The sequence below is a fragment of the Emys orbicularis genome, chromosome 2, assembly GCF_028017835.1.
Source record: "Emys orbicularis isolate rEmyOrb1 chromosome 2, rEmyOrb1.hap1, whole genome shotgun sequence".
Classification (NCBI taxonomy): Eukaryota; Metazoa; Chordata; order Testudines; family Emydidae; genus Emys; species Emys orbicularis.
Window position 1 is genome coordinate 78830668 of NC_088684.1, and position 15660 is coordinate 78846327.

The following is a 15660-nucleotide window of genomic DNA, read 5'->3' on the forward strand; positions in this document are numbered from 1 at the left end:
TTAGTCAAATCCTGACCTATTCTGCTATCCCCACAGAAGGAGGAACAGCTACGAAGTTCTGTCTGAAATATCATCCACAGAACCACAGTGCTTTGCAGACAGGCTCCTTTTTTCAGTTGGGCTTAAGCTTGGTCAAACCTATTCATATATCTTGCTTTATTTAGGTATCCATGGGGAAGGGACTGGCTTTCACTCTGTTTTATATCTATGCAGTCCTGATGGGGGCCTCTAGTTGCAATCTTGGCAAACATATCAGAGACTGAACTGGGGACCTCCAGAGCTAAAAGCATGAGCTAAAGAGCCAAGTAACTCATCATTTGCTGTGGCTTGGCATGGAGGGGGACTTGTAACAGTCACCAGTTGGTTGCATACTTCTTCTGCTCAAAGGAGGCTCATCCTGAGTGTTTGAGACCCACAATGACTCAAATCCCCACTAAGGTTGCAAAATTTCCAATTTCTCAAAACCGGACACTAGAGCTATCATCAGCATTTTCTGCACCAAATACTTATCAGCATATTCACTAACAGGCACAACAGACTCACCAGCTGCAATGGAGATACTAGCAACATACAGTTACAAATGGGATGGATGAGTGAGGCCCAGGGGAGACGGGAAACTGGCTTTTACTTGCCATTGTTGGCATACACTTCAGAGCAAAGAAATCCTTGCATTTGTTGCAGCCCTTGCTTTCCAAGGCAGAGCCTGAGCACCTGGAGGGGGCTCCAGCCCTACATTATCCACAATGTTCTTCCCTGAAGTGCCACATTGATAGAATGGCTTCAGATTGAAAGCACAGGAGCTTCCTTTAGCAACCCCACCCTCCTCCCCCAGCAATGCAAAACAACTCTGAGCTGCTGGGACAAGCTATTGGGGATTCCCTGTGCATGAGAGGTGGGTACATTTGCCCTTTACCCAAACCCCACCCCCCTCCAACCAAAAGGCTCAACTCACCATAAATAGAAGAGAGGCTGAAAGGGACCATGTCTCCCCTGCTCCGTCCAGTAGTGGCTCTGAGGCAAAGTGTTTGCAGGGAGTGATGGGGACAGGAAGCTTCCTGCAGCCAAGGAAGGTTCTCAGAGGTGGGTCTGACCCGGCCCTGGGAGCAGCCCATTCAGGGAAAGAGGAAGCTTCCTCCAGCTCTGCCCTTCCCTGGCTCTGGAGCCACCACTCAATAGTTAAAAGGGCCTTGGGCTGGGGGAGGAAAGTGGGGCAACAATGGAATTGTGGTAACTTGATTTTTGGTGTCTGGTCAATATTACTGACTGGAGACTGTACAGGTCCCCTTAAAACCAGACTTTACAGTTGGGGGGGAAAAAAAAAAAAAAGACACTTGCAACCCTAATCCCCACTGGACCCCCCCACCCCACTTATGTGATGGCCTCCATTTTGGCCAACACATGGTGACGGAACCAGGATCCTGTAGAACTAAAAGCATGTGTGTACAAGCCGAGCCTGTGGGAAAGGCTTTAACAACTCAGCCACGGAGCATTACCAGGGAGGGAGACTTGTAATATATACTCCTGTAATTATAAGGTCTGCTTATTACCAGAGTACACCAAATCCTAAGCTTCCAGTAGTGTGCCAGGGGTACCATGACTTAAGTGCAAGCATTGTAGTACTTCAGCAGCTAGGCCTTAGCCCTGGTGGGTTCCAATAACTCCTCAGACACACAGTGAAGGGAAAGGTTTTTACTAGGGCTGTCAAGAAAGGGAAAGTTGGCAAATACCCTAGGTACCGAGACTTAAACAGTTACACTTCAAAATGAGCAATGGTGGTAAATGGCTGGGCCCCAGGGCAATTCAGTAACCAGTCAAGTCTCTTGAGGCCTAGTGCCTGGGATGCCGTCCCCAGTCCAGTCTCTGTTCAAGCAAATAGGAGCCTTCTGTTTCCAGGCCATGCTCATTTAGTGTCTCTTTTTGGGCCTCTGCACTGGCTTCCTGCTCAGGCACTGCACCCAGCTGTAACCTCCATCACTCACAGCCTGTTCCACACATGATTGTGTGTACACCTCCTGGGGGGAGGGGGTTCTCTGCATCCCAGCTTCTCTGCAGCTACAGGCTCACCATTCAGGTACTACTTCCCTTCCTTCTCCCTGGCAGGGAGAAAGAGAAGTGCAGTGGAGAGGGGGCTGATGAACAACAGTCCTTTCTTAGCAGGTCCATTATATTCATTACTGAGTTACACAATTGTAATACGAACAAATAATAAAATTATAGACCTCAAGGGACATTAGAGGGATATGGCAAGCAGGTATGTTATCCTTATTGGCCAGTTCCTGACATACTGGATATGTCTATGCTGGATCACGAGGTGTGACTTCAGCATGTGTAGACATACCGGAGCTAGCTTCGCCCTAGCTCGATCAAAGCTAGCTCAACTAACAATAGAACATAATTGCAGCAGCTTGGGCTAGCCCCTTGCATACATACACCTATATGGTTTTACTCAGGAGACTAGCCTGCGCCTCCACCTCTGTTGCTGCAGCTACAGTGCTTGTAATGGGGTCACACTCACCTCTTGTGACCATGCCCTGTCTGAGTGCATATGCCTGCATTCTCTCTCCGTGGTGGGTCTTTGGTGACTCAGCCCTCTGTCCGTGTCACACACAGATCTCCTGATGGGCCACTAAAACAGTTCAGTTCCCCTTCTGGGGTGCATCAGAATCCAAGACACTTTCCCAGTGGCTGCTGGGGTAGAACCTCTTCTCCAGGTCCCAACCCGGGGCCCTAAAGATAGCAGCCATCTGCCATATCCCTTTACCAATGCTGCATTGCTGCTATGATTCCCTGGGCCACTTCCTCACAGCCCCAGCATGTTCTTCACCCTTACCTCAGGGTCTTGTCCTGCTTGAGTCCTGACCACCACCCTGGAGCTCCTCCTCACTCCCACAAGTCTCTACCAGCACTGCTCTGTATGAAGTCCCTATAGCCCAGCACACCATCCACACTCCTCCAGCAAAGAACTGATTTCAGTCTACCCTACAGCTCTTCTTATAATAGCTTGCTGGGCCCTGATTGGCTGTGTCCTACACAGCCAGTCTAGGCAGCTTTGAGGAACCTCTCCCCTGCCCTTTTCTGGGGTAGGGTGTGGCAGAGCTGCGAGGCCTCCATTGGTTGCCTATCTGAACTATTAGCAGGCCTCAGGGCCTAGTCCACCCCGTCACAGTGCTACTGTTACTTTAGCTTTGCTCTAGCTACAGCTCAGCTAGCTTTCTGGGGTACATCTACACTTGCTGAGTCACATCTCCCGATTGAAGTGTAGACATTACACACACAGTCTCCAGTTCCCAAAGTGGCTGAAATGGGTGCATATACTCTGAATCTCTCCTCCACCCAGCAAAAATGGGAAAATAAGCCTATTTCTACTAGAGTTGGCCAGAACTCATCAGAAGCTGGTAAAGGGAATTACCTAAGATCTTTCACTCAAAATGGCTCACTGTAGTGCTGAGCTGACAGCATTAATTAATTGGCTCCCAAACAAACTGCATGAAGGGGAACAGGTACCTGAACATGTACCCACCAAAAATTGTTTGGTGAATTTTAGGCATCTGCACCTGTAAGGCAATTGCACTGCCACATTTGTACTTACATTATAGCAGAAAGATTTCACAAATAAGGCCCTGATTTCTAAAGAGTGGCCTTCTGACCAAAATGTATTTGTAAATTTGTGAGCTGTACTGTGTGTTTTTGAAACACTTAACAGGTAAACATGCAAGGATCAAGTGACTGAGCACACACAAAGGAGACTAGGACAGGCCTCCCTTGACAGATGAATCTCTGTAAGTACTAGACCTATGAGGAACATGGAAAATCCATTTGAGAAAGGATTTTGACATTTTGAAATGTGACTTTATTTCAAATCAGAAAGAAAACCAAGAGTTCTGAAATTGTCCACAAAGGAAAATTTAGAACCTTTTCCCCAGATTGATCAAAATGTTTCATTTTTTATTTTTACTTCTTAACATTTTATAGTATGTTAAAATACAAAATAAAATAGAGAAATCATTTCACCATGAAAAATTTAAACATTTAATTTCAAATTTGCCAAAATGAGATGTGCTGACATTTCAGAACTTTTTTTGCAATTTTCTCTCCTAAATGAAATTTTGGCAATACATACACCATTTCAACAAAACTGTATTCACTGATGGAAAATGGTTCAGTTGAAGTTTCTGACCAGCTCTTATGCACCTTTGTTGCAGTATGAGACATATGGCCTTGTGTGTACCCCATCTGGTAGAAAAAATAGTCCAGTGGATAGAGTGGTAACCTGACCTACGGGAAAGCTGGGTTCAATTTGTGTTCTCCAACAAAAATTCTCCAGCAAATCGTTTAGTCTCTCTGGGCCCCAGTTTCTCATCTGTAAAATGGGAATAATAGTCATGGTCTTCCTCCTAGGATGCTGTGAGAAGAAATTCTCCAAAGATTGTGAGGAGCCCAGATATTACAATTCTAAGGGCCAGGAATGTACTTAAGATAACTAGAAAGTAGGGCTGTCGACTAATCGCAGTCAACTCATGCAATTAACTCAAAAAAATTAATCGCAATAAAAAAATTATCACGATTAATCAGTTTTAATTGCACTGTTAAACAATAGAATACCAATTGAAATGTATGACATTTTGGATGTTTTTCTACATTTTCATATATATTGTATTCTGTGTTGTAACTGAAATCAAAGTATATATTATTTTTAATTACAAATATTTGCACTGTAAAAATGATAAACAAAAGAAATAGTAGTTTTCAATTCACCTCATACAAGTAGAGTATTGCAATCTCTTTGTCGTGAAAGTAAAACTTACAAATGTAGATTTTTGTTACATAACTGCACTCAAAAACAAAACAATGTAAAACGTCAGAGCCTACAAGTCCACTCAGTCCTGCTTCTTGTTCAGCCAATAGCTAAGACAAACAAGTTTGTTTACATTTACAGGAGATAATGCTGCCCTCTTCTTATTTACAATGTCACCAGAAAGTGAGAACAGGCATTTGCATGGCACTTTTGTAGCCAGCATTGCAAGGTATTTACGTGCCAGATATGCTAAACATTTGTATGCCCCTTCATGCTTCAGCCATCATTCTAGAGAACATGCTTCCATGCTGATGACGCTCGTTAAAAAAATAATGCATTAATTAAATTTGTGACTGAACTCCTTGGGGGCAAATTGTATGTCCCCTGCTCTGTTTTACTCACATTCTGCCATATATTTCATGTTATAGTAGTCTTGGATGATGACCCAGCACATGTTGTTCATTTAAGAACACTTCCACTGCAGATTTCATAAAACGCAAAGAAAGTACCAATGTGAGATTTCTAAAGATAGCTACAGCATTCAACCAAGGTTTAAGAATCTGAAGTGCCTTCCAAAATCTGAGAGGGATGAGGTATAGAGCATGCTTTCAGAAGTCTTAAAAGAGCAACGCTCCGATGTGGAAACCACCAAACACGAACTACCAAAAAAGAAAATCAACCTTGTGCTGGTGGCATCTGATTCAGATAATGAAAATGAACATGTGTCAATCCGCACTGCTTTGGATTCTTATCGAGCAGAACCCATCATCAGCATGAATGTATATCCCCTGGAATGGTGGTTGAAGCGTGAAGGGACATATGAATCTTTAGTGCTTCTGGCACGTAAATATTTTGAGATTCTGGCTACAACAGTGCTATAAGAACGCCCGTTCTCACTGTCAGGTGACATTGTAAACAAGAACCGGGCAGTATTATCTCCTGGTTACCCACTAACTCTCCTTTATCCTGTGCCTCCAGAGAAGTTAATTGCTTACTTAACTTTGAATGGTTTCTAGCAACATGTGTCAACTTCTTATGCTTTACCATCTGTTCCATCTTCTATTTAGCTATGACACTGACTATCTTTCACAGTCCTCTGTGGAGCTTGAAAGTTTCTCTCTTTCACCAACAGAAGTTGGTACAATACAAATATTACCTCACCCACCTTGTGTTTCTCATATTCTGCAACCAACATGGCTGTGACACTGCATAAGAAGGTGGTGTTTATACATAGTAAGTTTGCATAACAAAACTACATTTAAGCATGGAAATATATATGTAAAGGAATGTATCATCTTGTGCTTCACTTATAGATCATGGCACGTTCTCTGAAGACTTGTACTCAAATCCTTGTGGCATCATCACCCCACTTTTGAACCACACCATAATGGAGCCATCATGATATCCCTATGAATTTATATTGAAAGTATTTTGCTATCACAGCCTCGTATTGTAATGGCTTCATAATGGAGTCCCCTTAGAGTTATATTGAAATAATTTTGCCATCATTATCTCACATCGTAAATGGCATCATAATGGGGTCTCCATTAAAGACTTGCATTAAAATCTTATTGAAATTATTACTATGATGTTAACTTCCCACCCAAGTGATTGGGGATGTAGCTTGGAAAATTACTGTGCATGTTCACTTACTTTGGGAAGTGGCCCTTAGTATTGCTAATATAATATATTTTGTTCCTTTGTTATACTGTTTCCACTATAATTGTAATGTTTACTGATCTCTAGTGTGCTTTAAACGGTTTGTTCTTGTAGCCACTGTTATTTTGTTTGTACGCTTTACTTTTTTTACTGAATGTACACACAACATTTCTAGGACCCTCTAAATAAAAAATGCCAAACCTGAAGACTTCAATAATATCGATTTTAAAAGTACAAGTTTTCTATATTTCAATTTAGATGGCAGAAAGCAAATCTCTGTAAAAGAGAAATCACGGACATTTCTACTATATAACTGAAAAGTGAGCTAGTTTGAAAGCATTTTGTATAAAAAATAAAGCAAAATTTGCAGGTGAGAACATTAAGTTTTATAATATAAAACGTTTCAGACACATTTTATTTAAAAACAGAGAGAGGCCACCACAACCCCCCCCCCAGCCCAGCACCCCAATATTAAGATCTGCTTGAAATTTAAATTCTGATGTGAATTTTGAAGCTCTGCTCCATCTCTAAGTTTAAGCAATTAAGGTAGCAAAGCCTTCAGATAGAGGAAATAGAACCTAACCTAGGAATCTTGGGACACCAAGGTACAGATCCTGCAACCATCCATATGTGCTTAAAGTTGAATTTAGGGGAGTACTCACATGCTTAAAATTAAACACATGGGTAAGTGGTTGCAGGATTGGGGCCAAAGCATGCATTTACACTACACATTTTTGTACCCATTTGCCACAGCTTCACTGTTGTTAGTCACAATGTAAGAGCTAGTGTAGATTGTGGAACATTTACAATGCTGTGGCGTGAGGTTTCATTTTATTATGGTTGGGGCTAAATCTTATATAGGTCAGGTGTGGCTGTCATCTTCCATTCAAACTAAATTTAAAGACGGCATTTTACCCAGATGGCTGAAAGTATAGCAGTAGCAAACAAAACATAGGCACATGGAAATGGTAAAAGGAAGGTGAATCATGTGGCCCAAGGGGTTTCAAATGCAGGTGCTAGGGTTTAGATTGCTGGAACTTGTGTATGCACCAGGGAGATACAAGACAAATTGAAGCAAGACAGATTGGGAGAGACTGGGGACTTGTCTAGATGGTCATTTAGTGTGCAGCAAGCCAGGGTCTGAGCGTACAGCGTTCTTGCCTGATGCACACTAACTGGCCATGTGAACCCTGCTGCTTCACACTAAAAGTTCCATAGTGCAGAACTGTACATCAAAATACACCACAGTGCATTATAGCAGGACCGTGTGACCAATTAGTGTGTGATAGTCTAGTGCACTGTAGATTTACTCCCTGGCTTGCCATGTACTAACTGACCTGGTAGACAAGCTCTGAGAGATAGCCTGGACAAGCATTGTGTATGACCCTGGAAGAAACTGGAGAGGGGGCTTCTGGGTTTGGTGCCACCCAAAGAGGCTTGGGGTTGTAAGCAGTCTCCTTTTGTTTTTGGTTACTCCTATATTTGTATAATCCTCATAAATAAACAAGATTGCATCAAACAAAATATCAGACTCCATTGTCAGTTTCTACCCCCAGCTGAAACATGTGCACATCTCCAAACTTTGACTAGTTGCTCAGGTCAGAAAGGGGTAACAATAGCTTTGACAGCACTCATACAGCTGCACCAGTGCTGGAAAATGGGAATGAAACTTTGCAGCATAGATAAATCCTAGCAGTAAAACCCTATTGCTGTATTTGTCAGGATGTACATTCTTGTATAATATTAAACAGAAATTAAAGGATGTCCCAGAGGATACAGTATCAGACCTGTTTCGGCGGATTAGTTGCTGCAAATTACTCAATGGATAAATACTTCACTTACATTATTTTGTGTCTTAGTGGCAAAAAGGAAAATGTTAGAGGTGTTTGTGTCATTGGCTGCAAATGCTTGGAATAACCTTACGACTACCAGGGGTAACAGGAGGAAGTCTCAATAATAATCAGAGTTGCTACAGAGGAGGGCAACTTGCCAGATATTAAGGTTTAAGTACCTGAATGTTCAAGTTTTGGTAATACTTTATTGTAGGTGGAAATTAATTAGTGCTACATTGCAACAGAACTCCTAAAGGATTACATACTACAACCCACTGAATACCAAGAGAATTCATAGTGATTAATGGTATTATACTAAATACCAAAGCAAGGAAGAGACATTTTTACTCCCTGTCAAAGGTTTGCACAGTTTCTTTCAACCTCCTGTGATCTGTACTTTTAAAGTCTTTTATTTAAGTCTTTTGTTTAGTGGTCTTAGAATGTTGGCAGATTTTATGTATTCTTTCTGAATAACCATCCCCCCAAAAACAGTACATCTCAATTCCAGACAGGTGAGCTCCTTATCCTTTCAGCTAGTGCAAAAGTGGTTCTTGCAAAAAAACCAACCAAACAAAAAACAAAACAAGCATTACTAACACTCTAATTCTATGTGTGACAAAGTTCCTCCTCTATCTTTGTGGGTCCTGTGCTTATTGGCGGATTTTCTTGCCTCAGAGATTCACCATGTGGGTTGGGGAACAGCCCAGAGACCTTCCCCTCTGGAAGAACCCACAGTCCAGGTCAATTGGGAGGTTTGGGGGGAACCCAGGCCCACCCTCTACTCCGGGTATCAGCCCAGGGCCCTGTGGACTGCAGCTGTCTATAGTGCCTCCTGTAACAGCTGCATGACAGCTACAACTCCCTGGGCTACTTCCCCATGGCCTCCTCCAAACACCTTCCTTATTCTCACCACAGGACCTTCCTCCTGGTGTCTGATAACGCTTGTGCTCCTCAGTCCTCCAGCAGCACACCCTCTCACTCTCAGCTCCTTGCGCCTCTTGCTCCCAACTCCTCACACTCACACCATAAACTGAAGTGAGCTCCTTTTAAAACTCAGGTGCCTTGATTAGCCTGTCTTAATTGATTCTAGCAGCTTCTTCTTAATTGGCATCAGGTGTCCTAATTAGCCTGCCTGCCTTAACTGGTTCTAGCAGGTTCCTGATTACTCTAGTGCAGCCCCTGCTCTGGTCACTCAGGGAACAGAAAACTACTCATCCAGTGACCAGTATATTTGCCCTCTACCAGACTCCTGTACCCCACTGGTCTGGGTTTGTCATATATGTTAGAAAGTGAACAGTGTTTGGGTCATAGAGTGAAGTGACTCATCTTCAATGTGACAGGGTGAGAGTGCAACTGTAACTTTCTCACATATCTAGACCTTGAGATTTGGCAAGATGGCTGATCAAAAAGCTGGCAATTTGGGAAAAAGTGCTGGATTCTGCACCTGAATTACATTGTAATTTTTTTTTGTTTGTTTTGCTGGTATCAGTAACTCTTTTAAACTGTGAATAAATGGAGATATCAGTTAGGACTCCATTGTTAAGATTATGTTGAGATTTACACTTAGAGCAGGATTAAATCTTATTCACTTTAACAACTGAATTGAGTCTTTGAATATATCACAATATTTTTTTCAATGCACAATCACATTTTCTAAGGAAAAATATCTACTCACTTTTGCTGTTAAAATTTTAAAATGCTGTCTTAAAACCTTTGTCCCGACAGTCCCAATTTTTATTTTTGGGCCTTCTCCCCAGATTCCTTCAAACTTCATACATATATCTTGAGAACATCTCAGGGACGGAACAGTTTTCAAATTGTACACCCGTGTTAACCCTCATGCCAGGTGATCAATAGTAGCATAAAAGGCTGGGTTTAATATACCTAGTGTCCCTCTTGACAAACAACTGAACTGGCTCACGCCTCCCTCCACCCAAGAACCTTGGAAAACTAAACACACCCTTTTTGTATGCCGGTAACAGCCAGTAGAACTTCCCCACTCACCAGCACTCCAAGACTGTCTACAAAAATGGAAATCTCTATTTAGGGAAGGGAATATAGTCAAACTTCAGATTCCAAGGCCAGAAGGGACCACTGTGTTCATCTAGTCTCACCTCCTGTATAACACAGGCCATAACTTCCCAGAATAACTTGGGAAAACACACAGCCATGGAATATATGTGTAAATAAAGAATAAACCACCACCTCACCCCCTCCACTTCACCCCTGTAACTTTGCAGTAATTAGTCTAACTCCCTCCCACCCACTGGTGAGAATGTCCCACAGGTAATAGTCCCTTAGCTCTGTGGTTTTCAAACATTTTTTTCTTGGGATCCAGTTGAAGAAAATTGTTGATGTCCCCAACCCAATGGAGCTGAGGATGAGGTGTTTGTGTGGGAGGGGCTGCAGGTTTGGTAGGGGGGCTCAGGGTTGGGGCAGGGGGTTGGGGTGCAGGAGGGGGTCAGGGCTCTGGGTGCAAACTCTGGGCTGGGGATGAGGGGTTTGGGGTGCAGGAAGGGGTTCCAGGTGGGGGGGCTCAGGGCTGGGGCAGGGGATTGGGGCACAGAGTTGGGGCATGGACTTACCTACAGCGGCTCCCAGGCAGCAGTGCAGCCAGGGTGCAGAGGCAGACTTCCCACCTGTCCTGGTGCCGCGGACTGCACTGCACCCCAGAAGCGGCCAACAGCAGGTCCAGCTCCTAGGCAGAGGCGCTCAAGCAGCTTCACGCAACTCTCACCTGCAGGCACTGCTCCCCCCCAGCTTTATTATGTTGTTGGGTAGGAAGGCCCTCACAAAATGTCTCTCAGCTCTGCTGCTGCCCACTACATCATTTCTCACAACACCATTCTACATTTATGTTGTCTCTCACAGCAAAGTCCCCATAAGAAGGGAACAAAGAGCAAAATCTTAGGACCCTTGAGCAGTCCCAGCTGCTAGCAAATGAGCTTTTTTTACTACAAAGTAAGAACTCTTTCCCTCTCTTTGAGAGCCCTCTACCACCCAAAATCAAAACTCCTGTATAGTTATGGCGATTCCCCAACTATCACTAAAGGAAGTGTGGGTAGATAGACTATGCAAATGAAGCTGTATATGGCAGCACTTTTCACCAGTAGAGGGAGTACAGAGCTCTTTCTCCTCAAGCTTCTGGCCATATGGCTTACAGAAAGGAACAGATTCTCAGCTGGTGTAAATCAGCATAGCTGTATTGGCTACAGCTGAGATTCTGGCTCAAAAAGAGTTATTCACTTTATTCATCAGAAGCCAATTGATCTCTACCTAGCAAAGCTGATGTAGTGCTCATGATATGAGATTCAGTGGTGATTTGATCACAGTTTATAAGTACCTTCATGGGAAAGAAATTAATAATGGGCTCTTCAATTTATCAGACAAAAATAATTAATACAAAAGTCAATGGCTGGAAGCTGAAGCTTGACAAATTTAGACTGGAACTGAGACTTTTTTTTTTAACAATGAGGGCAATTAACCATTAGAACAACTTAGCAAGGGTTTGGTGGATTCTCCATCACTGGCAATTTTTAAAATCAAGATTTGATGCTGTTTAAACAGGAATTATTTTGGAGCCATTTCATGGCCTGTGTAATACAGGAGGTCAGACTAAGTGGTCACAGTAGTCCCTTCTGCAAGCTCCCAGCCCGATTGTTTGGGCTTCAACTTTCCTTCTGTTCCTGGCCTCCTGCTCCTGTGGTTCATCAGAGTTGAGCCCAGACTGAAGAAGTTCAGACTGAGTCTCCTCCCACGCAGGGCCAGCTCCAGGGTTTTTGCTGCCCGAAGCGGCGGGGAAAAAAAAAAAAAAAAAAAAAGCCGTGATCGCGATCGGAGGCAGCTCCACTGTGCCGCTTTCTTCTTCGGCGGCAATTCGGCGGCAGGTCCTTCCCTCCGAGAGGGACAGGGACCCTCCGCCGAATTGCCACCAAAGAGCCTGACGTGCCGCCCCTTCCCCTTGGCCGCCCCAAGCACCTGCTTGCTAAGCTGGTGCCTGGAGCCGGCCCTGCTCCCACGATGGTTCTGAACATTTATATGGGGAATTAATAAGGGGAAGGGTAGGGAAGGGTCACAATAGCTGTGGAACAGAGCTGGGCTGAACAATAGAGCTCCTAACTGAGTCTTCAGCCCTGTGGCAGAATCAGTTGGCAGTCCAGCTGCTTCATTCTGTGGTTCTTCTCAATCTTCTTCTGTAACCCCATGTCAAAGAACGTATTAGTTTTCTCTTCTTTTTTTTAATGATTAAAGTTAAAGTTCATTTTAAGATCTGTCTTTAGTCACACTGAAGATGACAATACATGAAATCAAAAATTAATAAAAAACAAATGATGAAATATATGTAGAACAGGGATAGGGGCATCAAACAAGGTAGCCTAGTTGAACAGTGGAAACAGGACACTATTATAGGCAGTAAGGCTCTGCACAGCTATGCTTAAGGGCCAGGGAGTCATTGGAGAAAGTTGCTAATCAACCCTGGTTCTCAGCACCCTGCAAACATCTTTGTTGCATTTTTGTTTAAGCCCCCTCTACAGCAGGAGTCCAACAACTTTTGCAGGGAGAAGGGGAGGCTTGCTTCTAAAGGCATTTCAACTGATGAGATGTGAACTCTGCTCTGGAGTCAGCTTCTTTTTCAGGTTCATCAGAGGGGATTCCAGGTTGATGAATTTAAGCAAGTTCTTCAGATTAGAACTCTTTCTGCAGAGGTTTAAGACCTCCAAAAAATCCTGGTCACAAGGTTGGTGCATGGATGCCCCTCTCATGTCCAGCCACCACCCTGCCATCTACATGATGGTGCAACAAAGGAATAGAGATAATAGCTTTGATTCCCTTGTTAGTCCAGAGTGGAAAGCAGAGCTGTGTGAATAACCAGTTTTTCAGTTAAGTGACTGAAATGGAAAATACAAAAGTTCATTATGGGTCATTTTGTTTGTGAGGGTTTTTTAACTTTTTATATATTTTTTTAAAATATAATTGAAGTAAAATTTGAAACAGTTGTTTCAAATTAAAATGACAAAACTAAATATTTCAACTTTCAATTTTTTAAAAAATAAAATTATTTTTGGCAAATTTGACACAAATTCATTATGTGTTTTGGACAACTTGAATCTGCATTTTTCAGCAAAGAACAGTTTTGTTGGAAAACTGATATCCAGCACTAGTAGAAACCTCAAACTCTAGTTCCTGTTTTCTCCCTATAGGATGTAGTGGCTTTTTCTGTTTTCGTTCTAAGATTTAAGATGTGTTCCTGGCCTCACATTAGAAAGATGCACTTACATTTAGCTGCTAGTTTTGTACTCCTACTGTGAAGGTATATGTTTTTTTGACTCACTGAAAGAATACTTTTATATTTCCTTTATGTGCAATGCTTCAACTAAATCGCCACCAATTTTTTCTGTTTACTACAGACAGTGTTATTATAATTCTGCAGAATTATATCAACCTGCCTGCGAATAAAGACTATATAGGCTACAGAACATATCTGTGCTTATGAAGAACTGACTTAAGTAATCCATAGCAGTGTTAAAAGTTCCTTATCCCATACCCAGATTTTCTAAGGAAGAGATGGGAAGTTTTGAGATTCTCTCCAGGTGAAATAATTTCACTTCCTTCCGAGAGTCGGCCAATCTTATTTTTTAATGGAAGGGGATGGGGAAAATGGTCCCATTTTCTTTTCTTTTCTTTTCTCCCTGCTGCTGATGACCTGCTTTTCAGTTTCCCTGTTTTTTTTTTTTTTACCATCTACTAACTAGACAGAAACAAGGCAGCTCAGAAATGAGCAGGATAGACCTGGTTAAAAATCAGTGGCAATGGATTTGTAATAAGTTTTTTCAAAATGTCAAAAATGTTGACAAAATCTTGTGATCCCCCAAAATTGTGAAACAATGCTGTAGGAGGGTCAAAAGCCTCTACAATTTTCATCTTAAATTTTCATTTGAGGTGGGGGGGGGGGCAGCACAGGGGTGTAAATCAAAAGTCCAATTTTTGACAAAGATTGCATCACACACTTGAAACTCAGAACATTTCAACCAGCTCTGAAGTTAAATGGTTATTGTATGATCAAAACTGCAGATCATACAGTCTCTTTAAAGAATGAGGATTTGTCTGAAATAACAGCGAGTTTGTTCTCTTTTCTGCTCCAGTGTTCATCTCTTATTTATGTGCTTTTCAGGGGGGTTGCATTTTCAAGAGCCTATGTAAGAACCCCCCCAGCTCTGTGGTTCCTGGGTATAAGGCAGTGGTGGGCAACCTGCGGCCCGCGGGCAGCACGTGGGCCACCAGCAGATTACCCTGGCCGCCACTTCCCACAGCTCCCATTGGCCGGGAACGGCGAACCGTGGCCACTGGGAGCTGCGGGCAGCCATGCTTGCGGATGGTCAATGTAAACACTGTCTTACAGGCTGCAAGGGAGCTGTGGGAAGCGGCGGCCAGGGTAATCTGCTGGCAGCCCACGTGCGGCCCATGGGCTGCAGGTTGCCCACCACTGGTATAAGGCATAAGTAAAATTGCTGAGTGCATAGCTGAGACTCTCCTGAGCTATTTAGCCCATCAGCTAATAAAAAGATAAGGAAAATAATTAAACTCACTTGTTACTTTTCTAAAGTAATTAACATTTAGCCTCATCTCATCCCCAAAGGTAGATATACTGATGATTAATTATCATCTTCTGATTAATTCAATGTTATGATTTATTCACTCAATTATATTTACTAATATTCAGTGAAGCTTCACAGCTAGCCCTGGGCTTAGGTCAAAGATCAGTTGGTCTTGATGTGGACAACTCTCCCAGTCTTTACCCACTGTAATCTTGTTCATTCTCCTCTGATTTCACTTTAGAAGTTATCTGCGTTCTTCACTGAACACTGGTATCTTTAAAAAGTCAAATAGATCAAGATTATATTGGAGAATTCCTCCACTTTTAATGAAATGTGATATGCTTTTATCATATCTGCAACCTTTATCATCATTTGGATACACTATTCTCCCTTGCTTTCAGAGTTGAAAAGTGCACTGTAGCAAAAGATCTCTGGACCTTCCGTTCTTGTTGTTTTACAGCCCTAGGCTGGTCACAACTACCATTATCTCATCAACCATGAGTATTTTCAATATTTTAACTGGTAGGACCAGCAGTGAATTTTCCCAGCCTGTAGAAAAAGGTTTTAATTCAGCTAAACATAGTGACAGCTGCTATTACTGCCTCCAGCTACAATTGCTGTAGCCCTGAGAAAGTCTTTTTTGCATGTTAAATATGCAACATAAGTGCCAAATTATCTTTAGCCTTTAACAAGGTTCGGTTTTTCCCTGTTTATTTTAATGCAATATAACTCCCTATACAAAGCAATTTATGCAAAGCAGTGCTATGAATGGTATCTA